At 41.7% G+C, this 27,502-nt stretch overlaps 26 pseudogenes; all 26 read left to right on the forward strand.

The window, feature by feature from the left end:
• Positions 1-105: 105 nt before the first annotated feature.
• LOC137110266 (5S ribosomal RNA) lies at positions 106-224 on the forward strand (annotated as a pseudogene).
• An 857-nt stretch (positions 225-1,081) lies between these two features.
• Positions 1,082-1,200, forward strand: LOC137110034 (5S ribosomal RNA; annotated as a pseudogene).
• Positions 1,201-2,057: 857 nt separating this feature from the next.
• Positions 2,058-2,176, forward strand: LOC137110035 (5S ribosomal RNA; annotated as a pseudogene).
• Positions 2,177-3,033: 857 nt separating this feature from the next.
• Positions 3,034-3,152, forward strand: LOC137110018 (5S ribosomal RNA; annotated as a pseudogene).
• A 1,820-nt stretch (positions 3,153-4,972) lies between these two features.
• Positions 4,973-5,091, forward strand: LOC137110092 (5S ribosomal RNA; annotated as a pseudogene).
• Positions 5,092-5,959: 868 nt separating this feature from the next.
• Positions 5,960-6,078, forward strand: LOC137110093 (5S ribosomal RNA; annotated as a pseudogene).
• An 868-nt stretch (positions 6,079-6,946) lies between these two features.
• On the forward strand, positions 6,947-7,055 carry LOC137110969 (5S ribosomal RNA; annotated as a pseudogene).
• Positions 7,056-7,912: 857 nt separating this feature from the next.
• Positions 7,913-8,031, forward strand: LOC137110279 (5S ribosomal RNA; annotated as a pseudogene).
• Positions 8,032-9,875: 1,844 nt separating this feature from the next.
• LOC137110857 (5S ribosomal RNA) lies at positions 9,876-9,994 on the forward strand (annotated as a pseudogene).
• Positions 9,995-10,862: 868 nt separating this feature from the next.
• LOC137110408 (5S ribosomal RNA) lies at positions 10,863-10,981 on the forward strand (annotated as a pseudogene).
• An 868-nt stretch (positions 10,982-11,849) lies between these two features.
• Positions 11,850-11,968, forward strand: LOC137110324 (5S ribosomal RNA; annotated as a pseudogene).
• Positions 11,969-12,825: 857 nt separating this feature from the next.
• Positions 12,826-12,944, forward strand: LOC137110640 (5S ribosomal RNA; annotated as a pseudogene).
• An 867-nt stretch (positions 12,945-13,811) lies between these two features.
• Positions 13,812-13,930, forward strand: LOC137110773 (5S ribosomal RNA; annotated as a pseudogene).
• Positions 13,931-14,787: 857 nt separating this feature from the next.
• On the forward strand, positions 14,788-14,906 carry LOC137110409 (5S ribosomal RNA; annotated as a pseudogene).
• An 867-nt stretch (positions 14,907-15,773) lies between these two features.
• On the forward strand, positions 15,774-15,892 carry LOC137110410 (5S ribosomal RNA; annotated as a pseudogene).
• Positions 15,893-16,750: 858 nt separating this feature from the next.
• LOC137111317 (5S ribosomal RNA) lies at positions 16,751-16,869 on the forward strand (annotated as a pseudogene).
• An 868-nt stretch (positions 16,870-17,737) lies between these two features.
• Positions 17,738-17,856, forward strand: LOC137110094 (5S ribosomal RNA; annotated as a pseudogene).
• An 857-nt stretch (positions 17,857-18,713) lies between these two features.
• LOC137111320 (5S ribosomal RNA) lies at positions 18,714-18,832 on the forward strand (annotated as a pseudogene).
• Positions 18,833-19,700: 868 nt separating this feature from the next.
• Positions 19,701-19,819, forward strand: LOC137110253 (5S ribosomal RNA; annotated as a pseudogene).
• An 868-nt stretch (positions 19,820-20,687) lies between these two features.
• On the forward strand, positions 20,688-20,806 carry LOC137111321 (5S ribosomal RNA; annotated as a pseudogene).
• Positions 20,807-21,674: 868 nt separating this feature from the next.
• Positions 21,675-21,793, forward strand: LOC137110095 (5S ribosomal RNA; annotated as a pseudogene).
• An 857-nt stretch (positions 21,794-22,650) lies between these two features.
• Positions 22,651-22,769, forward strand: LOC137110290 (5S ribosomal RNA; annotated as a pseudogene).
• An 857-nt stretch (positions 22,770-23,626) lies between these two features.
• On the forward strand, positions 23,627-23,745 carry LOC137110036 (5S ribosomal RNA; annotated as a pseudogene).
• An 867-nt stretch (positions 23,746-24,612) lies between these two features.
• Positions 24,613-24,731, forward strand: LOC137110858 (5S ribosomal RNA; annotated as a pseudogene).
• Positions 24,732-25,588: 857 nt separating this feature from the next.
• On the forward strand, positions 25,589-25,707 carry LOC137110302 (5S ribosomal RNA; annotated as a pseudogene).
• Positions 25,708-26,564: 857 nt separating this feature from the next.
• Positions 26,565-26,683, forward strand: LOC137110037 (5S ribosomal RNA; annotated as a pseudogene).
• Positions 26,684-27,502: the final 819 nt, after the last annotated feature.

A 27,502-nucleotide genomic window follows, 5' to 3' on the forward strand; every position in this document is an offset into this window, starting at 1 on the left:
ACAGTTATAGTACTTTGTACTTTGCCACATTTATCTTCTTCTTAGCAAGTGTCATGCATTCTGCTTCTCCAGCGTTTTTAAGAGCTGTTGATGATGTCAAATGCAGCTTACGGCCACACCGCTCTCTAAGCGCCCGATCTCGTCCGATCTCGGCAGCCAAATAGAGCCGGGCCTGGTTAGTACTTGGTAGGAAGACCGCCTGGGAATACCAGGTGCTGTAAGCTTTTTTGCTTGGGTTTACGGGCAGCACAAGCTGGTGTTACTGCCTATTTATTCATAGAAATTGTTCTATATTTTCATCAAATTTTGTTCTTTCATTGCTGTTTTGCTACTTTATTGGTTTGTCAACCATCGTGCTTCATTACTAATAGACCATGTTACGGTCCTGGCCATATGTGTTGTTTTTATTTTCTTGTTCTTATAGGTGCCCTGCCTGATTGGCCGGATTGGGGGGCAGTACCGGAAGCTGAGTGGTCCATCCTACACTTCCTGGAGTTTTAAAAGTACGGTTCCCAACAGCTAGCGAGGCTCTTTCTGGCATCAGCACCTGTTTGCTGTTCTTGGTTTCCAAACCTTATTTAGTATTTCTGAATTGTTAGGTTTTGTGCCGTGGTTTTGTTTATAAATTGTATATTTTGTAAATAGTATTAAATCTGTAGGGGTGAACTACCATTTTCTTTGGACTGTTTTCACATTAGGGAGTTAGGGTTAGCGACTGTCTTTTGGTTTCTTTATTTCTATCAGGCTAGCTAGCACTTTCTGTGGGAAATGGCTTATTTTGTTTATTATGTTGGCCTTGGTTCGCCCTGAGTTGTAGTGTCATGTTTTGTTTGACACTTTCTTTCGTTTAAAATAAATATCATTCTGTTGGAACATCTCGATCCTGGATTTTGGTTTGGGGATCGGAGAGGGAACATGCTAATTTATCTTTGTATGTTGCACCCTGACCCCCTAGACAGGGGCGTAACAGACCAGTACAGTTATAGTACTTTGTACTTTGCCACATTTATCTTCTTCTTAGCAAGTGTCATGCATTCTGCTTCTCCAGCGTTTTTAAGAGCTGTTGATGATGTCAAATGCAGCTTATGGCCACACCGCTCTCTAAGCGCCCGATCTCGTCAGATCTCGGCAGCCAAATAGAGCCGGGCCTGGTTAGTACTTGGTAGGAAGACCGCCTGGGAATACCAGGTGCTGTAAGCTTTTTTGCTTGGGTTTACGGGCAGCACAAGCTGGTGTTACTGCCTATTTATTCGTAGAAATTGTTCTATATTTTCATCAAATTTTGTTCTTTCATTGCTGTTTTGCTACTTTATTGGTTTGCCAACCATCGTGCTTCATTACTAGTAGACCATGTTACGGTCCTGGCCATATGTGTTGTTTTTATTTTCTTGTTCTTATAGGTGCCCTGCCTGATTGGCCGGATTGGGGGGCAGTACAGGAAGCTGATTGGTCCATCCTACACTTCCTGGAGTTTTAAAAGTACGGTTCCCAACAGCTAGCGAGGCTCTTTCTGGCATCAGCACCTGTTTGCTGTTCTTGGTTTCCAAACCTTATTTAGCATTTTTGAATTGTTAGGTTTTGTGCCGTGGTTTTGTTTATAAATTGTATATTTTGTAAATAGTATTAAATCTGTAGGGGTGAACTGCCATTTTCTTTGGACTGTTTTCACATTAGGGAGTTAGGGTTAGCGACTGTCTTTTGGTTTGTTTATTTCTATCAGGCTAGCTAGCACTCTCTGTGGGAAATGGCTTATTTTGTTTATTATGTTGGCCTTGGTTCGCCCTGAGTTGTAGTGTCATGTTTTGTTTGACACTTTCTTTCGTTTAAAATAAATATCATTCTGTTGGAACATCTCGATCCTGGATTTTGGTTTGGGGATCGGAGAGGGAACATGCTAATTTATCTTTGTATGTTGCACCCTGACCCCCTAGACAGGGGCGTAACAGACCAGTACAGTTATAGTACTTTGTACTTTGCCACATTTATCTTCTTCTTAGCAAGTGTCATGCATTCTGCTTCTCCAGCGTTTTTAAGAGCTGTTGATGATGTCAAATGCAGCTTATGGCCACACCGCTCTCTAAGCGCCCGATCTCGTCAGATCTCGGCAGCCAAATAGAGCCGGGCCTGGTTAGTACTTGGTAGGAAGACCGCCTGGGAATACCAGGTGCTGTAAGCTTTTTTGCTTGGGTTTACGGGCAGCACAAGCTGGTGTTACTGCCTATTTATTCGTAGAAATTGTTCTATATTTTCATCAAATTTTGTTCTTTCATTGCTGTTTTGCTACTTTATTGGTTTGCCAACCATCGTGCTTCATTACTAGTAGACCATGTTACGGTCCTGGCCATATGTGTTGTTTTTATTTTCTTGTTCTTATAGGTGCCCTGCCTGATTGGCCGGATTGGGGGGCAGTACAGGAAGCTGATTGGTCCATCCTACACTTCCTGGAGTTTTAAAAGTACGGTTCCCAACAGCTAGCGAGGCTCTTTCTGGCATCAGCACCTGTTTGCTGTTCTTGGTTTCCAAACCTTATTTAGCATTTTTGAATTGTTAGGTTTTATGCCGTGGTTTTGTTTATAAATTGTATATTTTGTAAATAGTATTAAATCTGTAGGGGTGAACTGCCATTTTCTTTGGACTGTTTTCACATTAGGGAGTTAGGGTTAGCGACTGTCTTTTGGTTTGTTTATTTCTATCAGGCTAGCTAGCACTCTCTGTGGGAAATGGCTTATTTTGTTTATTATGTTGGCCTTGGTTCGCCCTGAGTTGTAGTGTCATGTTTTGTTTGACACTTTCTTTCGTTTAAAATAAATATCATTCTGTTGGAACATCTCGATCCTGGATTTTGGTTTGGGGATCGGAGAGGGAACATGCTAATTTATCTTTGTATGTGGCACCCTGACCCCCTAGACAGGGGCGTAACAGACCAGTACAGTTATAGTACTTTGTACTTTGCCACATTTATCTTCTTCTTAGCAAGTGTCATGCATTCTGCTTCTCCAGCGTTTTTAAGAGCTGTTGATGATGTCAAATGCAGCTTATGGCCACACCGCTCTCTAAGCGCCCGATCTCGTCCGATCTCGGCAGCCAAATAGAGCCGGGCCTGGTTAGTACTTGGTAGGAAGACCGCCTGGGAATACCAGGTGCTGTAAGCTTTTTTGCTTGGGTTTACGGGCAGCACAAGCTGGTGTTACTGCCTATTTATTCATAGAAATTGTTCTATATTTTCATCAAATTTTGTTCTGCTACTTTATTGGTTTGCCAACCATCGTGCTTCATTACTAGTAGACCATGTTACGGTCCTGGCCATATGTGTTGTTTTTATTTTCTTGTTCTTATAGGTGCCCTGCCTGATTGGCTGGATTGGGGGGCAGTACAGGAAGCTGATTGGTCCATCCTACACTTCCTGGAGTTTTAAAAGTATGGTTCCCAACAGCTAGCGAGGCTCTTTCTGGCATCAGCACCTGTTTGCTGTTCTTGGTTTCCAAACCTTATTTAGCATTTTTGAATTGTTAGGTTTTGTGCCGTGGTTTTGTTTATAAATTGTATATTTTGTAAATAGTATTAAATCTGTAGGGGTGGACTGCCATTTTTCTTTTGATTGTTTTCTCTTGTTTTCACATTAGGGAGTTAGGGTTAGCGACTGTCTTTTGGTTTGTTTCTTTCTATCAGGCTAGCTAGCACTTTCTGTGGGAAATGGCTTATTTTGTTTATTATGTTGGCCTTGGTTCGCCCTGAGTTGTAGTGTCATGTTTTGTTTGACACTTTCTTTCGTTTAAAATAAATATCATTCTGTTGGAACATCTCAATCCTGGATTTTGGTTTGGGGATCGGAGAGGGAACATGCAAATTTATCTTTGTATGTTTCACCCTGACCCCCTTGACAGGGGCGTAACAGACCAGTACAGTTATAGTACTTTGTACTTTGCCACATTTATCTTCTTCTTAGCAAGTGTCATGCATTCTGCTTCTCTAGCGTTTTTAAGAGCTATTGATGATGTCAAATGCATGTTACGGCCACACCGCTCTCTAAGCGTCCGATCTCGGCAGCCAAATAGGGCCGGGCCTGGTTAGTACTTGGTAGGAAGACCGCCTGGGAATGCCAGGTGCTGTAAGCTTTTTTGCTTGGGTTTACGGGCAGCTCAAGCTGGTGTTACTGCCTATTTATTCATAGAAATTGTTCTATATTTTCATCAAATTTTGTTCTTTCATTGCTGTTTTGCTACTTTATTGGTTTGTCAACCATCGTGCTTCATTACTAGTAGACCATGTTACGGTCCTGGCCATATGTGTTGTTTTTATTTTCTTGTTCTTATAGGTGCCCTGCCTGATTGGCCGGATTTGGGGGAAGTACAGGAAGCTGATTGGTCCATCCTACACTTCCTGGAGTTTTAAAAGTACGGTTCCCAACAGCTAGCGAGGCTCTTTCTGGCATCAGCACCTGTTTGCTGTTCTTGGTTTCCAACCCTTATTTAGCATTTTTGAATTGTTAGGTTTTGTGCCGTGGTTTTGTTTATAAATTGTATATTTTGTAAATAGTATTAAATCTGTAGGGGTGAACTGCCATTTTCTTTGGACTGTTTTCACATTAGGGAGTTAGGGTTAGCGACTGTCTTTTGGTTTGTTTCTTTCTATCAGGCTAGCTAGCACTTTCTGTGGGAAATGGCTTATTTTGTTTATTATGTTAGCCTTGGTTCGCCCTGAGTTGTAGTGTCATGTTTTGTTTGACACTTTCTTTCGTTTAAAATAAATATCATTCTGTTGGAACATCTCAATCCTGGATTTTGGTTTGGGGATCGGAGAGGGAACATGCAAATTTATCTTTGTATGTTTCACCCTGATCCCCTAGACAGGGGCGTAACAGACCAGTACAGTTATAGTACTTTGTACTTTGCCACATTTATCTTCTTCTTAGCAAGTGTCATGCATTCTGCTTCTCTAGCGTTTTTAAGAGCTGTTGATGATGTCAAATGCAGCTTACGGCCACACCGCTCTCTAAGTGCCCGATCTCGTCCGATCTCGGCAGCCAAATAGAGCCGGGCCTGGTTAGTACTTGGTAGGAAGACCGCCTGGGAATACCAGGTGCTGTAAGCTTTTTTGCTTGGGTTTACAGGCAGCACAAGCTGGTGTTACTGCCTATTTATTCATAGAAATTGTTCTATATTTTCATCAAATTTTGTTCTTTAATTGCTGTTTTGCTACTTTATTGGTTTGCCGACCATCGTGCTTCATTACTAGTAGACCATGTTACGGTCCTGGCCATATGTGTTGTTTTTATTTTCTTGTTCTTATAGGTGCCCTGCCTGATTGGCCCGATTGGGGGGCAGTACAGGAAGCTGATTGGTCCATCCTACACTTCCTGGAGTTTTAAAAGTACGGTTCCCAACAGCTAGCGAGGCTCTTTCTGGCATCAGCACCTGTTTGCTGTTCTTGGTTTCCAAACCCTATTTAGCATTTTTGAATTGTTAGGTTTTGTGCCGTGGTTTTGTTTATAAATTGTATATTTTGTAAATAGTATTAAATCTGTAGGGGTGGACTGCCATTTTTCTTTTGATTGTTTTCTCTTGTTTTCACATTAGGGAGTTAGGGTTAGCGACTGTCTTTTGGTTTGTTTCTTTCTATCAGGCTAGCTAGCACTTTCTGTGGGAAATGGCTTATTTTGTTTATTATGTTGGCCTTGGTTCGCCCTGAGTTGTAGTGTCATGTTTTGTTTGACACTTTCTTTCGTTTAAAATAAATATCATTCTGTTGGAACATCTCAATCCTGGATTTTGGTTTGGGGATCGGAGAGGGAACATGCAAATTTATCTTTGTATGTTTCACCCTGATCCCCTAGACAGGGGCGTAACAGACCAGTACAGTTATAGTACTTTGTACTTTGCCACATTTATCTTCTTCTTAGCAAGTGTCATGCATTCTGCTTCTCTAGCGTTTTTAAGAGCTGTTGATGATGTCAAATGCAGCTTACGGCCACACCGCTCTCTAAGTGCCCGATCTCGTCCGATCTCGGCAGCCAAATAGAGCCGGGCCTGGTTAGTACTTGGTAGGAAGACCGCCTGGGAATACCAGGTGCTGTAAGCTTTTTTGCTTGGGTTTACAGGCAGCACAAGCTGGTGTTACTGCCTATTTATTCATAGAAATTGTTCTATATTTTCATCAAATTTTGTTCTTTAATTGCTGTTTTGCTACTTTATTGGTTTGCCGACCATCGTGCTTCATTACTAGTAGACCATGTTACGGTCCTGGCCATATGTGTTGTTTTTATTTTCTTGTTCTTATAGGTGCCCTGCCTGATTGGCCCGATTGGGGGGCAGTACAGGAAGCTGATTGGTCCATCCTACACTTCCTGGAGTTTTAAAAGTACGGTTCCCAACAGCTAGCGAGGCTCTTTCTGGCATCAGCACCTGTTTGCTGTTCTTGGTTTCCAAACCCTATTTAGCATTTTTGAATTGTTAGGTTTTGTGCCGTGGTTTTGTTTATAAATTGTATATTTTGTAAATAGTATTAAATCTGTAGGGGTGGACTGCCATTTTTCTTTTGATTGTTTTCTCTTGTTTTCACATTAGGGAGTTAGGGTTAGCGACTGTCTTTTGGTTTGTTTCTTTCTATCAGGCTAGCTAGCACTTTCTGTGGGAAATGGCTTATTTTGTTTATTATGTTGGCCTTGGTTCGCCCTGAGTTGTAGTGTCATGTTTTGTTTGACACTTTCTTTCGTTTAAAATAAATATCATTCTGTTGGAACATCTCAATCCTGGATTTTGGTTTGGGGATCGGAGAGGGAACATGCAAATTTATCTTTGTATGTTTCACCCTGATCCCCTAGACAGGGGCGTAACAGACCAGTACAGTTATAGTACTTTGTACTTTGCCACATTTATCTTCTTCTTAGCAAGTGTCATGCATTCTGCTTCTCTAGCGTTTTTAAGAGCTGTTGATGATGTCAAATGCAGCTTACGGCCACACCGCTCTCTAAGCGCCCGATCTCGGCAGCCAAATAGAGCCGGGCCTGGTTAGTACTTGGTAGGAAGACCGCCTGGGAATACCAGGTGCAGTAAGCTTTTTTGCTTGGGTTTACGGGCAGCACAAGCTGGTGTTACTGCCTATTTATTCGTAGAAATTGTTCTATATTTTCATCAAATTTTGTTCTTTCATTGCTGTTTTGCTACTTTATTGGTTTGCCAACCATCGTGCTTCATTACTAGAAGACCATGTTACGGTCCTGGCCATATGTGTTGTTTTTATTTTCTTGTTCTTATAGGTGCCCTGCCTGATTGGCCGGATTGGGGGGCAGTACAGGAAGCTGATTGGTCCATCCTACACTTCCTGGAGTTTTAAAAGTACGGTTCCCAACAGCTAGCGAGGCTCTTTCTGGCATCAGCACCTGTTTGCTGTTCTTGGTTTCCAAACCTTATTTAGCATTTTTGAATTGTTAGGTTTTGTGCCGTGGTTTTGTTTATAAATTGTATATTTTGTAAATAGTATTAAATCTGTAGGGGTGAACTGCCATTTTCTTTGGACTGTTTTCACATTAGGGAGTTAGGGTTAGCGACTGTCTTTTGGTTTGTTTATTTCTATCAGGCTAGCTAGCACTCTCTGTGGGAAATGGCTTATTTTGTTTATTATGTTGGCCTTGGTTCGCCCTGAGTTGTAGTGTCATGTTTTGTTTGACACTTTCTTTCGTTTAAAATAAATATCATTCTGTTGGAACATCTCGATCCTGGATTTTGGTTTGGGGATCGGAGAGGGAACATGCTAATTTATCTTTGTATGTGGCACCCTGACCCCCTAGACAGGGGCGTAACAGACCAGTACAGTTATAGTACTTTGTACTTTGCCACATTTATCTTCTTCTTAGCAAGTGTCATGCATTCTGCTTCTCCAGCGTTTTTAAGAGCTGTTGATGATGTCAAATGCAGCTTACGGCCACACCGCTCTCTAAGCGCCCGATCTCGTCCGATCTCGGCAGCCAAATAGAGCCGGGCCTGGTTAGTACTTGGTAGGAAGACCGCCTGGGAATACCAGGTGCTGTAAGCTTTTTTGCTTGGGTTTACGGGCAGCACAAGCTGGTGTTACTGCCTATTTATTCATAGAAATTGTTCTATATTTTCATCAAATTTTGTTCTTTCATTGCTGTTTTGCTACTTTATTGGTTTGTCAACCATCGTGCTTCATTACTAGTAGACCATGTTACGGTCCTGGCCACATGTGTTGTTTTTATTTTCTTGTTCTTATAGGTGCCCTGCCTGATTGGCTGGATTGGGGGGCAGTACAGGAAGCTGATTGGTCCATCCTACACTTCCTGGAGTTTTAAAAGTATGGTTCCCAACAGCTAGCGAGGCTCTTTCTGGCATCAGCACCTGTTTGCTGTTCTTGGTTTCCAAACCTTATTTAGCATTTTTGAATTGTTAGGTTTTGTGCCGTGGTTTTGTTTATAAATTGTATATTTTGTAAATAGTATTAAATCTGTAGGGGTGGACTGCCATTTTTCTTTTGATTGTTTTCTCTTGTTTTCACATTAGGGAGTTAGGGTTAGCGACTGTCTTTTGGTTTGTTTCTTTCTATCAGGCTAGCTAGCACTTTCTGTGGGAAATGGCTTATTTTGTTTATTATGTTGGCCTTGGTTCGCCCTGAGTTGTAGTGTCATGTTTTGTTTGACACTTTCTTTCGTTTAAAATAAATATCATTCTGTTGGAACATCTCAATCCTGGATTTTGGTTTGGGGATCGGAGAGGGAACATGCAAATTTATCTTTGTATGTTTCACCCTGACCCCCTAGACAGGGGCGTAACAGACCAGTACAGTTATAGTACTTTGTACTTTGCCACATTTATCTTCTTCTTAGCAAGTGTCATGCATTCTGCTTCTCTAGCGTTTTTAAGAGCTGTTGATGATGTCAAATGCATGTTACGGCCACACCGCTCTCTAAGCGTCCGATCTCGGCTGCCAAATAGGGCCGGGCCTGGTTAGTACTTGGTAGGAAGACCGCCTGGGAATACCAGGTGCTGTAAGCTTTTTTGCTTGGGTTTACGGCCAGCACAAGCTGGTGTTACTGCCTATTTATTCATAGAAATTGTTCTATATTTTCATCAAATTTTGTTCTTTCATTTCTGTTTTGCTACTTTATTGGTTTGTCAACCATCTTGCTTCATTACTAGTAGACCATGTTACGGTCCTGGCCATATGTGTTGTTTTTATTTTGTTGTTCTTATAGGTGCCCTGCCTGATTGGCCGGATTTGGGGGAAGTACAGGAAGCTGATTGGTCCATCCTACACTTCCTGGAGTTTTAAAAGTACGGTTCCCAACAGCTAGCGAGGCTCTTTCTGGCAGCAGCACCTGTTTGCTGTTCTTGCTTTCCAAACCTTATTTAGCATTTTTGAATTGTTAGGTTTTGTGCCGTGGTTTTGTTTATAAATTGTATATTTTGTAAATAGTATTAAATCTGTAGGGGTGGACTGCCATTTTCTTTTGATTGTTTTCTCTTGTTTTCACATTAGGGAGTTAGGGTTAGCGACTGTCTTTTGGTTTGTTTATTTCTATCAGGCTAGCTAGCACTTTCTGTGGGAAATGGTTTATTTTGTTTATTATGTTGGCCTTGGTTCGCCCTGAGTTGTAGTGTCATGTTTTGTTTGACACTTTCTTTCGTTTAAAATAGATATCATTCTGTTGGAACATCTCGATCCTGGATTTTGGTTTGGGGATCGGAGAGGGAACATGCTAATTTATCTTTGTATGTTGCACCCTGACCCCCTAGACAGAGGCGTAACAGACCAGTACAGTTATAGTACTTTGTACTTTGCCACATTTATCTTCTTCTTAGCAAGGGTCATGCATTCTGCTTCTCCAGCGTTTTTGAGAGCTGTTGATGATGTCAAATGCAGCTTACGGCCACACTGCTCTCTAAGCGCCCGATCCCGTCCGATCTCGGCAGCCAAATAGGGCCGGGCCTTGTTAGTACTTGGTAGGAAGACCGCCTGGGAATACCACGTGCTGTAAGCTTCTTTGCTTGGGTTTACGGGCAGCACAAGCTGGTGTTACTGCCTATTTATTCATAGAAATTGTTCTATATTTTCATCAAATTTTGTTCTTTCATTGCTGTTTTGCTACTTGATTGGTTTGTCAACCATCGTGCTTCATTACTAATAGACCATGTTACGGTCCTGGCCATATGTGTTGTTTTTATTTTCTTGTTCTTATAGGTGCCCTGCCTGATTGGCCGGATATGGGGGCAGTACAGGAAGCTGATTGGTCCATCCTACACTTCCTGGAGTTTTAAAAGTACGGTTCCCAACAGCTAGCGAGGCTCTTTCTGGCATCAGCACCTGTTTGCTGTTCTTGGTTTCCAAACCTTATTTAGTATTTCTGAATTGTTAGGTTTTGTGCCGTGGTTTTGTTTATAAATTGTATATTTTGTAAATAGTATTAAATCTGTAGGGGTGGACTGCCATTTTTCTTTTGATTGTTTTCTCTTGTTTTCACATTAGGGAGTTAGGGTTAGCGACTGTCTTTTGGTTTGTTTCTTTCTATCAGGCTAGCTAGCACTTTCTGTGGGAAATGGCTTATTTTGTTTATTATGTTGGCCTTGGTTCGCCCTGAGTTGTAGTGTCATGTTTTGTTTGACACTTTCTTTCGTTTAAAATAAATATCATTCTGTTGGAACATCTCAATCTTGGATTTTGGTTTGGGGATCGGAGAGGGAACATGCAAATTTATCTTTGTATGTTTCACCCTGACCCCCTAGACAGGGGCGTAACAGACCAGTACAGTTATAGTACTTTGTACTTTGCCACATTTATCTTCTTCTTAGCAAGTGTCATGCATTCTGCTTCTCTAGCGTTTTTAAGAGCTGTTGATGATGTCAAATGCATGTTACGGCCACACCGCTCTCTAAGCGCCCGATCTCGTCCGATCTCGGCAGCCAAATAGGGCCGGGCCTGGTTAGTACTTGGTAGGAAGACCGCCTGGGAATACCAGGTGCTGTAAGCTTTTTTGCTTGGGTTTACGGGCAGCTCAAGCTGGTGTTACTGCCTATTTATTCATAGAAATTGTTCTATATTTTCATCAAATTTTGTTCTTTCATTGCTGTTTTGCTACTTTATTCGTTTGTCAACCATCGTGCTTCATTACTAGTAGACCATGTTACGGTCATGGCCATATGTGTTGTTTTTATTTTCTTGTTCTTATAGGTGCCCTGCCTGATTGGCCGGATTTGGGGGAAGTACAGGAAGCTGATTGGTCCATCCTACACTTCCTGGAGTTTTAAAAGTACGGTTCCCAACAGCTAGCGAGGCTCTTTCTGGCAGCAGCACCTGTTTGCTGTTCTTAGTTTCCAAATCTTATTTAGCATTTTTGAATTGTTAGGTTTTGTGCCGTGGTTTTGTTTATAAATTGTATATTTTGTAAATAGTATTAAATCTGTAGGGGTGGACTGCCATTTTTCTTTTGATTGTTTTCTCTTGTTTTCACATTAGGGAGTTAGGGTTAGCGACTATCTTTTGGTTTGTTTCTTTCTATCAGGCTAGCTAGCACTTTCTGTGGGAAATGGCTTATTTTGTTTATTATGTTGGCCTTGGTTCGCCCTGAGTTGTAGTGTCATGTTTTGTTTGACACTTTCTTTCGTTTAAAATAAATATCATTCTGTTGGAACATCTCGATTCTGGATTTTGGTTTGGGGATCGGAGAGGGAACATGCTAATTTATCTTTGTATGTTGCACCCTGACCCCCTAGACAGGGGCGTAACAGACCAGTACAGTTATAGTACTTTGTACTTTGCCACATTTATCTTCTTCTTAGCAAGTGTCATGCATTCTGCTTCTCCAGCGTTTTTAAGAGCTGTTGATGATGTCAAATGCAGCTTACGGCCACACCGCTCTCTGAGCGCCCGATCTCGTCCGATCTCAGCAGCCAAATAGGGCCGGGCCTGGTTAGTACTTGGAAGGAAGACCGCCTGGGAATACCAGGTGCTGTAAGCTTTTTTGCTTGGGTTTACGGGCAGCTCAAGCTGGTGTTACTGCCTATTTATTCATAGAAATTGTTCTATATTTTCATCAAATTTTGTTCTTTCATTGCTGTTTTGCTACTTTATTGGTTTGTCAACCATCGTGCTTCATTACTAGTAGACCATGTTACGGTCATGGCCATATGTGTTGTTTTTATTTTCTTGTTCTTATAGGTGCCCTGCCTGATTGGCTGGATTTGGGGGAAGTACAGGAAGCTGATTGGTCCATCCTACACTTCCTGGAGTTTTAAAAGTACGGTTCCCAACAGCTAGCGAGGCTCTTTCTGGCAGCAGCACCTGTTTGCTGTTCTTGGTTTCCAAATCTTATTTAGCATTTTTAAATTGTTAGGTTTTGTGCCGTGGTTTTGTTTATAAATTGTATATTTTGTAAATAGTATTAAATCTGTAGGGGTGAACTACCATTTTCTTTGGACTGTTTTCACATTAGGGAGTTAGGGTTAGCGACTGTCTTTTGGTTTGTTTATTTCTATCAGGCTAGCTAGCACTTTCTGTGGGAAATGGCTTATTTTGTTTATTATGTTGGCCTTGGTTCGCCCTGAGTTGTAGTGTCATGTTTTGTTTGACACTTTCTTTCGTTTAAAATAAATATCATTCTGTTGGAACATCTCGATCCTGGATTTTGGTTTGGGGATCGGAGAGGGAACATGCTAATTTATCTTTGTATGTTGCACCCTGACCCCCTAGACAGGGGCGTAACAGACCAGTACAGTTATAGTGCTTTGTACTTTGCCACATTTATCTTCTTCTTAGCAAGTGTCATGCATTCTGCTTCTCCAGCGTTTTTGAGAGCTGTTGATGATGTCAAATGCAGCTTATGGCCACACTGCTCTCTAAGCGCCCGATCCCGTCCGATCTCGGCAGCCAAATAGGGCCGGGCCTTGTTAGTACTTGGTAGGAAGACCGCCTGGGAATACCAGGTGCTGTAAGCTTCTTTGCTTGGGTTTACGGGCAGCACAAGCTGGTGTTACTGCCTATTTATTCATAGAAATTGTTCTATATTTTCATCAAATTTTGTTCTTTCATTGCTGTTTTGCTACTTTATTGGTTTGTCAACCATCGTGCTTCATTACTAGTAGACCATGTTACGGTCCTGGCCATATGTGTTGTTTTTATTTTCTTGTTCTTATAGGTGCCGTGCCTGATTGGCCGGATTTGGGGGAAGTACAGGAAGCTGATTGGTCCATCCTACACTTCCTGGAGTTTTAAATGTACGGTTCCCAACAGCTAGCGAGGCTCTTTCTGGCAGCAGCACCTGTTTGCTGTTCTTGGTTTCCAAATCTTATTTAGCATTTTTGAATTGTTAGGTTTTGTGCCGTGGTTTTGTTTATAAATTGTATATTTTGTAAATAGTATTAAATCTGTAGGGGTGGACTGCCATTTTCTTTTGATTGTTTTCTCTTGTTTTCACATTAGGGAGTTAGGGTTAGCGACTATCTTTTGGTTTGTTTATTTCTATCAGGCTAGCTAGCACTTTCTGTGGGAAATGGCTTATTTTGTTTATTATGTTGGCCTTGGTTCGCCCTGAGTTGTAGTGTCATGTTTTGTTTGACACTTTCTTTCGTTTAAAAAAAATATCATTCTGTTGGAACATCTCAATCCTGGATTTTGGTTTGGGGATCGGAGAGGGAACATGCAAATTTATCTTTGTATGTTTCACCCTGACCCCCTAGACAGGGGCGTAACAGACCAGTACAGTTATAGTACTTTGTACTTTGCCACATTTATCTTCTTCTTAGCAAGTGTCATGCATTCTGCTTCTCTAGCGTTTTTAAGAGCTGTTGATGATGTCAAATGCATGTTACGGCCACACCGCTCTCTAAGCGCCCGATCTCGTCCGATCTCGGCAGCCAAATAGGGCCGGGCCTGGTTAGTACTTGGTAGGAAGACCGCCTGGGAATACTAGGTGCTGTAAGCTTTTTTGCTTGGGTTTACGGGCAGCTCAAGCTGGTGTTACTGCCTATTTATTCATAGAAATTGTTCTATATTTTCATCAAATTTTGTTCTTTCATTGCTGTTTTGCTACTTTATTGGTTTGCCAACCATCGTGCTTCATTACTAGTAGACCATGTTACGGTCCTGGCCATATGTGTTGTTTTTATTTTCTTGTTCTTATAGGTGCCCTGCCTGATTGGCCGGATTGGGGGGCAGTACAGGAAGATGATTGGTCCATCCTACACTTCCTGGAGTTTTAAAAGTACGGTTCCCAACAGCTAGCGAGGCTCTTTCTGGCATCAGCACCTGTTTGCTGTTCTTGGTTTCCAAACCTTATTTAGCATTTTTGAATTGTTAGGTTTTGTGCCGTGGTTTTGTTTATAAATTGTATATTTTGTAAATAGTATTAAATCTGTAGGGGTGAACTGCCATTTTCTTTGGACTGTTTTCACATTAGGGAGTTAGGGTTAGCGACTGTCTTTTGGTTTGTTTATTTCTATCAGGCTAGCTAGCACTTTCTGTGGGAAATGGCTTATTTTGTTTATTATGTTGGCCTTGGTTCGCCCTGAGTTGTAGTGTCATGTTTTGTTTGACACTTTCTTTCGTTTAAAATAAATATCATTCTGTTGGAACATCTCGATCCTGGATTTTGGTTTGGGGATCGGAGAGGGAACATGCTAATTTATCTTTGTATGTTGCACCCTGACCCCCTAGAAAGGGGCGTAACAGACCAGTACAGTTATAGTACTTTGTACTTTAACACATTTATCTTCTTCTTAGCAAGTGTCATGCATTCTGCTTCTCCAGCGTTTTTAAGAGCTGTTGATGATATCAAATGCATGTTACGGCCACACCGCTCTCTAAGCGCCCGATCTCGTCCGATCTCGGCAGCCAAATAGGGCCGGGCCTGGTTAGTACTTGGTAGGAAGACCGCCTGGGAATACCAGGTGCTGTAAGCTTTTTTGCTTGGGTTTACGGGCAGCTCAAGCTGGTGTTACTGCCTATTTATTCATAGAAATTGTTCTATATTTTCATCAAATTTTGTTCTTTCATTGCTGTTTTGCTACTTTATTGGTTTGTCAACCATCGTGCTTCATTACTAGTAGACCATGTTACGGTCCTGGCCATATGTGTTGTTTTTATTTTCTTGTTCTTATAGGTGCCCTGCCTGATTGGCCGGATTTGGGGGAAGTACAGGAAGCTGATTGGTCCATCCTACACTTCCTGGAGTTTTAAAAGTACGGTTCCCAACAGCTAGCGAGGCTCTTTCTGGCAGCAGCAACTGTTTGCTGTTCTTGGTTTCCAAATCTTATTTAGCATTTTTGAATTGTTAGGTTTTGTGCCGTGGTTTTGTTTATAAATTGTATATTTTGTAAATAGTATTAAATCTGTAGGGGTGGACTGCCATTTTCTTTTGATTGTTTTCTCTTGTTTTCACATTAGGGAGTTAGGGTTAGCGACTATCTTTTGGTTTGTTTATTTCTATCAGGCTAGCTAGCACTTTCTGTGGGAAATGGCTTATTTTGTTTATTATGTTGGCCTTGGTTCGCCCTGAGTTGTAGTATCATGTTTTGTTTGACACTTTCTTTCGTTTAAAATAAATATCATTCTGTTGGAACATCTCAATCCTGGATTTTGGTTTGAGGATCGGAGAGGGAACATGCAAATTTATCTTTGTATGTTTCACCCTGACCCCCTAGACAGGGGCGTAACAGACCAGTACAGTTATAGTACTTTGTACTTTGCCACATTTATCTTCTTCTTAGCAAGTGTCATGCATTCTGCTTCTCTAGCGTTTTTAAGAGCTGTTGATGATGTCAAATGCATGTTACGGCCACACCGCTCTCTAAGCGCCCGATCTCGTCCGATCTCGGCAGCCAAATAGGGCCGGGCCTGGTTAGTACTTGGTAGGAAGACCGCCTGGGAATACCAGGTGCTGTAAGCTTTTTTTGCTTGGGTTTACGGGCAGCTCAAGCTGGTGTTACTGCCTATTTATTCATAGAAATTGTTCTATATTTTCATCAAATTTTGTTCTTTCATTGCTGTTTTGCTACTTTATTGGTTTGTCAACCATCGTGCTTCATTACTAGTAGACCATGTTACGGTCCTGGCCATATGTGTTGTTTTTATTTTCTTGTTCTTATAGGTGCCCTGCCTGATTGGCCGGATTTGGGGGAAGTACAGGAAGCTGATTGGTCCATCCTACACTTCCTGGAGTTTTAAAAGTACGGTTCCCAACAGCTAGCGAGGCTCTTTCTGGCAGCAGCACCTGTTTGCTGTTCTTGGTTTCCAAATCTTATTTAGCATTTTTGAATCGTTAGGTTTTGTGCCGTGGTTTTGTTTATAAATTGTATATTTTGTAAATAGTATTAAATCTGTAGGGGTGAACTGCCATTTTCTTTGAACTGTTTTCACATTAGGGAGTTAGGGTTAGCGACTGTCTTTTGGTTTGTTTCTTTCTATCAGGCTAGCTAGCACTTTCTGTGGGAAATTGCTTATTTTGTTTATTATGTTGGCCTTGGTTCGCCCTGAGTTGTAGTGTCATGTTTTGTTTGACACTTTCTTTCGTTTAAAATAAATATCATTCTGTTGGAACATCTCGATCCAGGATTTTGGTTTGGGGATCGGAGAGGGAACATGCTAATTTATCTTTGTATGTTGCACCCTGACCCCCTAGACAGGGGCGTAACAGACCAGTACAGTTATAGTACTTTGTACTTTGCCACATTTATCTTCTTCTTAGCAAGTGTCATGCATTCTGCTTCTCCAGCGTTTTTAAGAGCTGTTGATGATATCAAATGCAGCTTACGGCCACACCGCTCTCTAAACGCCCGATCTCGTCCGATCTCGGCAGCCAAATAGAGCCGGGCCTGGTTAGTACTTGGTAGGAAGACCGCCTGGGAATACCAGGTGCTGTAAGCTTTTTTGCTTGGGTTTACGGGCAGCACAAGCTGGTGTTACTGCCTATTTATTCGTAGAAATTGTTCTATATTTTCATCAAATTTTGTTCTTTCATTGCTGTTTTGCTACTTTATTGGTTTGCCGACCATCGTGCTTCATTACTAGTAGACCATGTTACGGTCCTGGCCATATGTGTTGTTTTTATTTTCTTGTTCTTATAGGTGCCCTGCCTGATTGGCCGGATTGGGGGGCAGTACAGGAAGCTGATTGGTCCATCCTACACTTCCTGGAGTTTTAAAAGTACGGTTCCCAACAGCTAGCGAGGCTCTTTCTGGCATCAGCACCTGTTTGCTGTTCTTGGTTTCCAAACCTTATTTAGCATTTTTGAATTGTTAGGTTTTGTGCCGTGGTTTTGTTTATAAATTGTATATTTTGTAAATAGTATTAAATCTGTAGGGGTGGACTGCCATTTTTCTTTTGATTGTTTTCTCTTGTTTTCACATTAGGGAGTTAGGGTTAGCGACTGTCTTTTGGTTTGTTTCTTTCTATCAGGCTAGCTAGCACTTTCTGTGGGAAATTGCTTATTTTGTTTATTATGTTGGCCTTGGTTCGCCCTGAGTTGTAGTGTCATGTTTTGTTTGACACTTTCTTTCGTTTAAAATAAATATCATTCTGTTGGAACATCTCGATCCTGGATTTTGGTTTGGGGATCGGAGAGGGAACATGCTAATTTATCTTTGTATGTTGCACCCTGACCCCCTAGACAGGGGCGTAACAGACCAGTACAGTTATAGTACTTTGTACTTTGCCACATTTATCTTATTCTTAGCAAGAGTCATGCATTCTGCTTCTCTAGCGTTTTTAAGAGCTGTTGATGATGTCAAATGCAGCTTACGGCCACACCGCTCTCTAAGTGCCCGATCTCGTCCGATCTCGGCAGCCAAATAGAGCCGGGCCTGGTTAGTACTTGGTAGGAAGACCGCCTGGGAATACCAGGTGCTGTAAGCTTTTTTGCTTGGGTTTACGGGCAGCTCAAGCTGGTGTTACTGCCTATTTATTCATAGAAATTGTTCTATATTTTCATCAAATTTTGTTCTTTCATTGCTGTTTTGCTACTTTATTGGTTTGTCAACCATCGTGCTTCATTACTAGTAGACCATGTTACGGTCCTGGCCATATGTGTTGTTTTTATTTTCTTGTTCTTATAGGTGCCCTGCCTGATTGGCCGGATTTGGGGGAAGTACCGGAAGCTGATTGGTCCATCCTACACTTCCTGGAGTTTTAAAAGTACGGTTCCCAACAGCTAGCGAGGCTCTTTCTGGCAGCAGCACCTGTTTGCTGTTCTTGGTTTCCAAATCTTATTTAGCATTTTTGAATCGTTAGGTTTTGTGCTGTGGTTTTGTTTATAAATTGTATATTTTGTAAATAGTATTAAATCTGTAGGGGTGAACTGCCATTTTCTTTGAACTGTTTTCACATTAGGGAGTTAGGGTTAGCGACTGTCTTTTGGTTTGTTTCTTTCTATCAGGCTAGCTAGCACTTTCTGTGGGAAATTGCTTATTTTGTTTATTATGTTGGCCTTGGTTCGCCCTGAGTTGTAGTGTCATGTTTTGTTTGACACTTTCTTTCGTTTAAAATAAATATCATTCTGTTGGAACATCTCGATCCTGGATTTTGGTTTGGGGATCGGAGAGGGAACATGCTAATTTATCTTTGTATGTTGCACCCTGACCCCCTAGACAGGGGCGTAACAGACCAGTACAGTTATAGTACTTTGTACTTTGCCACATTTATCTTCTTCTTAGCAAGTGTCATGCATTCTGCTTCTCCAGCGTTTTTAAGAGCTGTTGATGATATCAAATGCAGCTTACGGCCACACCGCTCTCTAAACGCCCGATCTCGTCCGATCTCGGCAGCCAAATAGAGCCGGGCCTGGTTAGTACTTGGTAGGAAGACCGCCTGGGAATACCAGGTGCTGTAAGCTTTTTTGCTTGGGTTTACGGGCAGCACAAGCTGGTGTTACTGCCTATTTATTCGTAGAAATTGTTCTATATTTTCATCAAATTTTGTTCTTTCATTGCTGTTTTGCTACTTTATTGGTTTGCCGACCATCGTGCTTCATTACTAGTAGACCATGTTACGGTCCTGGCCATATGTGTTGTTTTTATTTTCTTGTTCTTATAGGTGCCCTGCCTGATTGGCCGGATTGGGGGGCAGTACAGGAAGCTGATTGGTCCATCCTACACTTCCTGGAGTTTTAAAAGTACGGTTCCCAACAGCTAGCGAGGCTCTTTCTGGCATCAGCACCTGTTTGCTGTTCTTGGTTTCCAAACCTTATTTAGCATTTTTGAATTGTTAGGTTTTGTGCCGTGGTTTTGTTTATAAATTGTATATTTTGTAAATAGTATTAAATCTGTAGGGGTGGACTGCCATTTTTCTTTTGATTGTTTTCTCTTGTTTTCACATTAGGGAGTTAGGGTTAGCGACTGTCTTTTGGTTTGTTTCTTTCTATCAGGCTAGCTAGCACTTTCTGTGGGAAATTGCTTATTTTGTTTATTATGTTGGCCTTGGTTCGCCCTGAGTTGTAGTGTCATGTTTTGTTTGACACTTTCTTTCGTTTAAAATAAATATCATTCTGTTGGAACATCTCGATCCTGGATTTTGGTTTGGGGATCGGAGAGGGAACATGCTAATTTATCTTTGTATGTTGCACCCTGACCCCCTAGACAGGGGCGTAACAGACCAGTACAGTTATAGTACTTTGTACTTTGCCACATTTATCTTCTTCTTAGCAAGTGTCATGCATTCTGCTTCTCCAGCGTTTTTAAGAGCTGTTGATGATATCAAATGCAGCTTACGGCCACACCGCTCTCTAAACGCCCGATCTCGTCAGATCTCGGCAGCCAAATAGAGCCGGGCCTGGTTAGTACTTGGTAGGAAGACCGCCTGGGAATACCAGGTGCAGTAAGCTTTTTTGCTTGGGTTTACGGGCAGCACAAGCTGGTGTTACTGCCTATTTATTCGTAGAAATTGTTCTATATTTTCATCAAATTTTGTTCTTTCATTGCTGTTTTGCTACTTTATTGGTTTGCCGACCATCGTGCTTCATTACTAGTAGACCATGTTACGGTCCTGGCCATATGTGTTGTTTTTATTTTCTTGTTCTTATAGGTGCCCTGCCTGATTGGCCGGATTGGGGGGCAGTACAGGAAGCTGATTGGTCCATCCTACACTTCCTGGAGTTTTAAAAGTACGGTTCCCAACAGCTAGCGAGGCTCTTTCTGGCATCAGCACCTGTTTGCTGTTCTTGGTTTCCAAACCTTATTTAGCATTTTTGAATTGTTAGGTTTTGTGCCGTGGTTTTGTTTATAAATTGTATATTTTGTAAATAGTATTAAATCTGTAGGGGTGGACTGCCATTTTTCTTTTGATTGTTTTCTCTTGTTTTCACATTAGGGAGTTAGGGTTAGCGACTGTCTTTTGGTTTGTTTCTTTCTATCAGGCTAGCTAGCACTTTCTGTGGGAAATTGCTTATTTTGTTTATTATGTTGGCCTTGGTTCGCCCTGAGTTGTAGTGTCATGTTTTGTTTGACACTTTCTTTCGTTTAAAATAAATATCATTCTGTTGGAACATCTCGATCCTGGATTTTGGTTTGGGGATCGGAGAGGGAACATGCTAATTTATCTTTGTATGTTGCACCCTGACCCCCTAGACAGGGGCGTAACAGACCAGTACAGTTATAGTACTTTGTACTTTGCCACATTTATCTTCTTCTTAGCAAGTGTCATGCATTCTGCTTCTCCAGCGTTTTTAAGAGCTGTTGATGATATCAAATGCAGCTTACGGCCACACCGCTCTCTAAACGCCCGATCTCGTCCGATCTCGGCAGCCAAATAGAGCCGGGCCTGGTTAGTACTTGGTAGGAAGACCGCCTGGGAATACCAGGTGCTGTAAGCTTTTTTGCTTGGGTTTACGGGCAGCACAAGCTGGTGTTACTGCCTATTTATTCATAGAAATTGTTCTATATTTTCATCAAATTTTGTTCTTTAATTGCTGTTTTGCTACTTTATTGGTTTGCCGACCATCGTGCTTCATTACTAGTAGACCATGTTACGGTCCTGGCCATATGTGTTGTTTTTATTTTCTTGTTCTTATAGGTGCCCTGCCTGATTGGCCGGATTGGGGGGCAGTACAGGAAGCTGATTGGTCCATCCTACACTTCCTGGAGTTTTAAAAGTACGGTTCCCAACAGCTAGCGAGGCTCTTTCTGGCATCAGCACCTGTTTGCTGTTCTTGGTTTCCAAACCTTATTTAGCATTTTTGAATTGTTAGGTTTTGTGCCGTGGTTTTGTTTATAAATTGTATATTTTGTAAATAGTATTAAATCTGTAGGGGTGGACTGCCATTTTTCTTTTGATTGTTTTCTCTTGTTTTCACATTAGGGAGTTAGGGTTAGCGACTGTCTTTTGGTTTGTTTCTTTCTATCAGGCTAGCTAGCACTTTCTGTGGGAAATGGCTTATTTTGTTTATTATGTTGGCCTTGGTTCGCCCTGAGTTGTAGTGTCATGTTTTGTTTGACACTTTCTTTCGTTTAAAATAAATATCATTCTGTTGGAACATCTCAATCCTGGATTTTGGTTTGGGGATCGGAGAGGGAACATGCAAATTTATCTTTGTATGTTTCACCCTGATCCCCTAGACAGGGGCGTAACAGACCAGTACAGTTATAGTACTTTGTACTTTGCCACATTTATCTTATTCTTAGCAAGAGTCATGCATTCTGCTTCTCTAGCGTTTTTAAGAGCTGTTGATGATGTCAAATGCAGCTTACGGCCACACCGCTCTCTAAGTGCCCGATCTCGTCCGATCTCGGCAGCCAAATAGAGCCGGGCCTGGTTAGTACTTGGTAGGAAGACCGCCTGGGAATACCAGGTGCTGTAAGCTTTTTTGCTTGGGTTTACGGGCAGCACAAGCTGGTGTTACTGCCTATTTATTCGTAGAAATTGTTCTATATTTTCATCAAATTTTGTTCTTTCATTGCTGTTTTGCTACTTTATTGGTTTGCCAACCATCGTGCTTCATTACTAGTAGACCATGTTACGGTCCTGGCCATATGTGTTGTTTTTATTTTCTTGTTCTTATAGGTGCCCTGCCTGATTGGCCGGATTGGGGGGCAGTACAGGAAGCTGATTGGTCCATCCTACACTTCCTGGAGTTTTAAAAGTACGGTTCCCAACAGCTAGCGAGGCTCTTTCTGGCATCAGCACCTGTTTGCTGTTCTTGGTTTCCAAACCTTATTTAGCATTTTTGAATTGTTAGGTTTTGTGCCGTGGTTTTGTTTATAAATTGTATATTTTGTAAATAGTATTAAATCTGTAGGGGTGAACTGCCATTTTCTTTGGACTGTTTTCACATTAGGGAGTTAGGGTTAGCGACTGTCTTTTGGTTTGTTTATTTCTATCAGGCTAGCTAGCACTCTCTGTGGGAAATGGCTTATTTTGTTTATTATGTTGGCCTTGGTTCGCCCTGAGTTGTAGTGTCATGTTTTGTTTGACACTTTCTTTCGTTTAAAATAAATATCATTCTGTTGGAACATCTCGATCCTGGATTTTGGTTTGGGGATCGGAGAGGGAACATGCTAATTTATCTTTGTATGTGGCACCCTGACCCCCTAGACAGGGGCGTAACAGACCAGTACAGTTATAGTACTTTGTACTTTGCCACATTTATCTTCTTCTTAGCAAGTGTCATGCATTCTGCTTCTCCAGCGTTTTTAAGAGCTGTTGATGATGTCAAATGCAGCTTACGGCCACACCGCTCTCTAAGCGCCCGATCTCGTCCGATCTCGGCAGCCAAATAGAGCCGGGCCTGGTTAGTACTTGGTAGGAAGACCGCCTGGGAATACCAGGTGCTGTAAGCTTTTTTGCTTGGGTTTACGGGCAGCACAAGCTGGTGTTACTGCCTATTTATTCGTAGAAATTGTTCTATATTTTCATCAAATTTTGTTCTTTCATTGCTGTTTTGCTACTTTATTGGTTTGCCAACCATCGTGCTTCATTACTAGTAGACCATGTTACGGTCCTGGCCATATGTGTTGTTTTTATTTTCTTGTTCTTATAGGTGCCCTGCCTGATTGGCCGGATTGGGGGGCAGTACCGGAAGCTGAGTGGTCCATCCTACACTTCCTGGAGTTTTAAAAGTACGGTTCCCAACAGCTAGCGAGGCTCTTTCTGGCATCAGCACCTGTTTGCTGTTCTTGGTTTCCAAACCTTATTTAGTATTTCTGAATTGTTAGGTTTTGTGCCGTGGTTTTGTTTATAAATTGTATATTTTGTAAATAGTATTAAATCTGTAGGGGTGAACTACCATTTTCTTTGGACTGTTTTCACATTAGGGAGTTAGGGTTAGCGACTGTCTTTTGGTTTGTTTATTTCTATCAGGCTAGCTAGCACTTTCTGTGGGAAATGGCTTATTTTGTTTATTATGTTGGCCTTGGTTCGCCCTGAGTTGTAGTGTCATGTTTTGTTTGACACTTTCTTTCGTTTAAAATAAATATCATTCTGTTGGAACATCTCGATCCTGGATTTTGGTTTGGGGATCGGAGAGGGAACATGCTAATTTATCTTTGTATGTTGCACCCTGACCCCCTAGACAGGGGCGTAACAGACCAGTACAGTTATAGTACTTTGTACTTTGCCACATTTATCTTCTTCTTAGCAAGTGTCATGCATTCTGCTTCTCCAGCGTTTTTAAGAGCTGTTGATGATGTCAAATGCAGCTTATGGCCACACCGCTCTCTAAGCGCCCGATCTCGTCAGATCTCGGCAGCCAAATAGAGCCGGGCCTGGTTAGTACTTGGTAGGAAGACCGCCTGGGAATACCAGGTGCTGTAAGCTTTTTTGCTTGGGTTTACGGCCAGCACAAGCTGGTGTTACTGCCTATTTATTCATAGAAATTGTTCTATATTTTCATCAAATTTAGTTCTTTCATTTCTGTTTTGCTACTTTATTGGTTTGTCAACCATCTTGCTTCATTACTAGTAGACCATGTTACGGTCCTGGCCATATGTGTTGTTTTTATTTTGTTGTTCTTATAGGTGCCCTGCCTGATTGGCCGGATTTGGGGGAAGTACAGGAAGCTGATTGGTCCATCCTACACTTCCTGGAGTTTTAAAAGTACGGTTCCCAACAGCTAGCGAGGCACTTTCTGGCAGCAGCACCTGTTTGCTGTTCTTGGTTTCCAAACCTTATTTAGCATTTTTGAATTGTTAGGTTTTGTGCCGTGGTTTTGTTTATAAATTGTGTATTTTGTAAATAGTATTAAATCTGTAGGGGTGAACAGCCATTTTCTTTTGATTGTTTTCTCTTGTTTTCACATTAGGGAGTTAGGGTTAGCGACTGTCTTTTGGTTTGTTTATTTCTATCAGGCTAGCTAGCACTTTCTGTGGGAAATGGCTTATTTTGTTTATTATGTTGGCCTTGGTTCGCCCTGAGTTGTAGTGTCATGTTTTGTTTGACACTTTCTTTCGTTTAAAATAAATATCATTCTGTTGGAACATCTCGATCCTGGATTTTGGTTTGGGGATCGGAGAGGGAACATGCTAATTTATCTTTGTATGTTGCACCCTGACCCCCTAGACAGAGGCGTAACAGACCAGTACAGTTATAGTACTTTGTACTTTGCCACATTTATCTTCTTCTTAGCAAGGGTCATGCATTCTGCTTCTCCAGCGTTTTTGAGAGCTGTTGATGATGTCAAATGCAGCTTACGGCCACACTGCTCTCTAAGCGCCCGATCCCGTCCGATCTCGGCAGCCAAATAGGGCCGGGCCTTGTTAGTACTTGGTAGGAAGACCGCCTGGGAATACCACGTGCTGTAAGCTTCTTTGCTTGGGTTTACGGGCAGCACAAGCTGGTGTTACTGCCTATTTATTCATAGAAATTGTTCTATATTTTCATCAAATTTTGTTCTTTCATTGCTGTTTTGCTACTTGATTGGTTTGTCAACCATCGTGCTTCATTACTAATAGACCATGTTACGGTCCTGGCCATATGTGTTGTTTTTATTTTCTTGTTCTTATAGGTGCCCTGCCTGATTGGCCGGATTGGGGGGCAGTACAGGAAGCTGATTGGTCCATCCTACACTTCCTGGAGTTTTAAAAGTACGGTTCCCAACAGCTAGCGAGGCTCTTTCTGGCATCAGCACCTGTTTGCTGTTCTTGGTTTCCAAACCTTATTTAGCATTTTTGAATTGTTAGGTTTTGTGCCGTGGTTTTGTTTATAAATTGTATATTTTGTAAATAGTATTAAATCTGTAGGGGTGAACTGCCATTTTCTTTGGACTGTTTTCACATTAGGGAGTTAGGGTTAGCGACTGTCTTTTGGTTTGTTTATTTCTATCAGGCTAGCTAGCACTTTCTGTGGGAAATGGCTTATTTTGTTTATTATGTTGGCCTTGGTTCGCCCTGAGTTGTAGTGTCATGTTTTGTTTGACACTTTCTTTCGTTTAAAATAAATATCATTCTGTTGGAACATCTCGATCCTGGATTTTGGTTTGGGGATCGGAGAGGGAACATGCTAATTTATCTTTGTATGTGGCACCCTGACCCCCTAGACAGGGGCGTAACAGACCAGTACAGTTATAGTACTTTGTACTTTGCCACATTTATCTTCTTCTTAGCAAGTGTCATGCATTCTGCTTCTCCAGCGTTTTTAAGAGCTGTTGATGATGTCAAATGCAGCTTACGGCCACACCGCTCTCTAAGCGCCCGATCTCGTCCGATCTCGGCAGCCAAATAGAGCCGGGCCTGGTTAGTACTTGGTAGGAAGACCGCCTGGGAATACCAGGTGCTGTAAGCTTTTTTGCTTGGGTTTACGGGCAGCACAAGCTGGTGTTACTGCCTATTTATTCATAGAAATTGTTCTATATTTTCATCAAATTTTGTTCTTTCATTGCTGTTTTGCTACTTTATTGGTTTGTCAACCATCGTGCTTCATTACTAATAGACCATGTTACGGTCCTGGCCATATGTGTTGTTTTTATTTTCTTGTTCTTATAGGTGCCCTGCCTGATTGGCCGGATTGGGGGGCAGTACCGGAAGCTGAGTGGTCCATCCTACACTTCCTGGAGTTTTAAAAGTACGGTTCCCAACAGCTAGCGAGGCTCTTTCTGGCATCAGCACCTGTTTGCTGTTCTTGGTTTCCAAACCTTATTTAGTATTTCTGAATTGTTAGGTTTTGTGCCGTGGTTTTGTTTATAAATTGTATATTTTGTAAATAGTATTAAATCTGTAGGGGTGAACTACCATTTTCTTTGGACTGTTTTCACATTAGGGAGTTAGGGTTAGCGACTGTCTTTTGGTTTCTTTATTTCTATCAGGCTAGCTAGCACTTTCTGTGGGAAATGGCTTATTTTGTTTATTATGTTGGCCTTGGTTCGCCCTGAGTTGTAGTGTCATGTTTTGTTTGACACTTTCTTTCGTTTAAAATAAATATCATTCTGTTGGAACATCTCGATCCTGGATTTTGGTTTGGGGATCGGAGAGGGAACATGCTAATTTATCTTTGTATGTTGCACCCTGACCCCCTAGACAGGGGCGTAACAGACCAGTACAGTTATAGTACTTTGTACTTTGCCACATTTATCTTCTTCTTAGCAAGTGTCATGCATTCTGCTTCTCCAGCGTTTTTAAGAGCTGTTGATGATGTCAAATGCAGCTTATGGCCACACCGCTCTCTAAGCGCCCGATCTCGTCAGATCTCGGCAGCCAAATAGAGCCGGGCCTGGTTAGTACTTGGTAGGAAGACCGCCTGGGAATACCAGGTGCTGTAAGCTTTTTTGCTTGGGTTTACGGGCAGCACAAGCTGGTGTTACTGCCTATTTATTCGTAGAAATTGTTCTATATTTTCATCAAATTTTGTTCTTTCATTGCTGTTTTGCTACTTTATTGGTTTGCCAACCATCGTGCTTCATTACTAGTAGACCATGTTACGGTCCTGGCCATATGTGTTGTTTTTATTTTCTTGTTCTTATAGGTGCCCTGCCTGATTGGCCGGATTGGGGGGCAGTACAGGAAGCTGATTGGTCCATCCTACACTTCCTGGAGTTTTAAAAGTACGGTTCCCAACAGCTAGCGAGGCTCTTTCTGGCATCAGCACCTGTTTGCTGTTCTTGGTTTCCAAACCTTATTTAGCATTTTTGAATTGTTAGGTTTTGTGCCGTGGTTTTGTTTATAAATTGTATATTTTGTAAATAGTATTAAATCTGTAGGGGTGAACTGCCATTTTCTTTGGACTGTTTTCACATTAGGGAGTTAGGGTTAGCGACTGTCTTTTGGTTTGTTTATTTCTATCAGGCTAGCTAGCACTCTCTGTGGGAAATGGCTTATTTTGTTTATTATGTTGGCCTTGGTTCGCCCTGAGTTGTAGTGTCATGTTTTGTTTGACACTTTCTTTCGTTTAAAATAAATATCATTCTGTTGGAACATCTCGATCCAGGATTTTGGTTTGGGGATCGGAGAGGGAACATGCTAATTTATCTTTGTATGTTGCACCCTGACCCCCTAGACAGGGGCGTAACAGACCAGTACAGTTATAGTACTTTGTACTTTGCCACATTTATCTTCTTCTTAGCAAGTGTCATGCATTCTGCTTC

This window comes from Channa argus, unplaced genomic scaffold, assembly GCF_033026475.1.
Source record: "Channa argus isolate prfri unplaced genomic scaffold, Channa argus male v1.0 Contig009, whole genome shotgun sequence".
Classification (NCBI taxonomy): domain Eukaryota; kingdom Metazoa; phylum Chordata; class Actinopteri; order Anabantiformes; family Channidae; genus Channa; species Channa argus.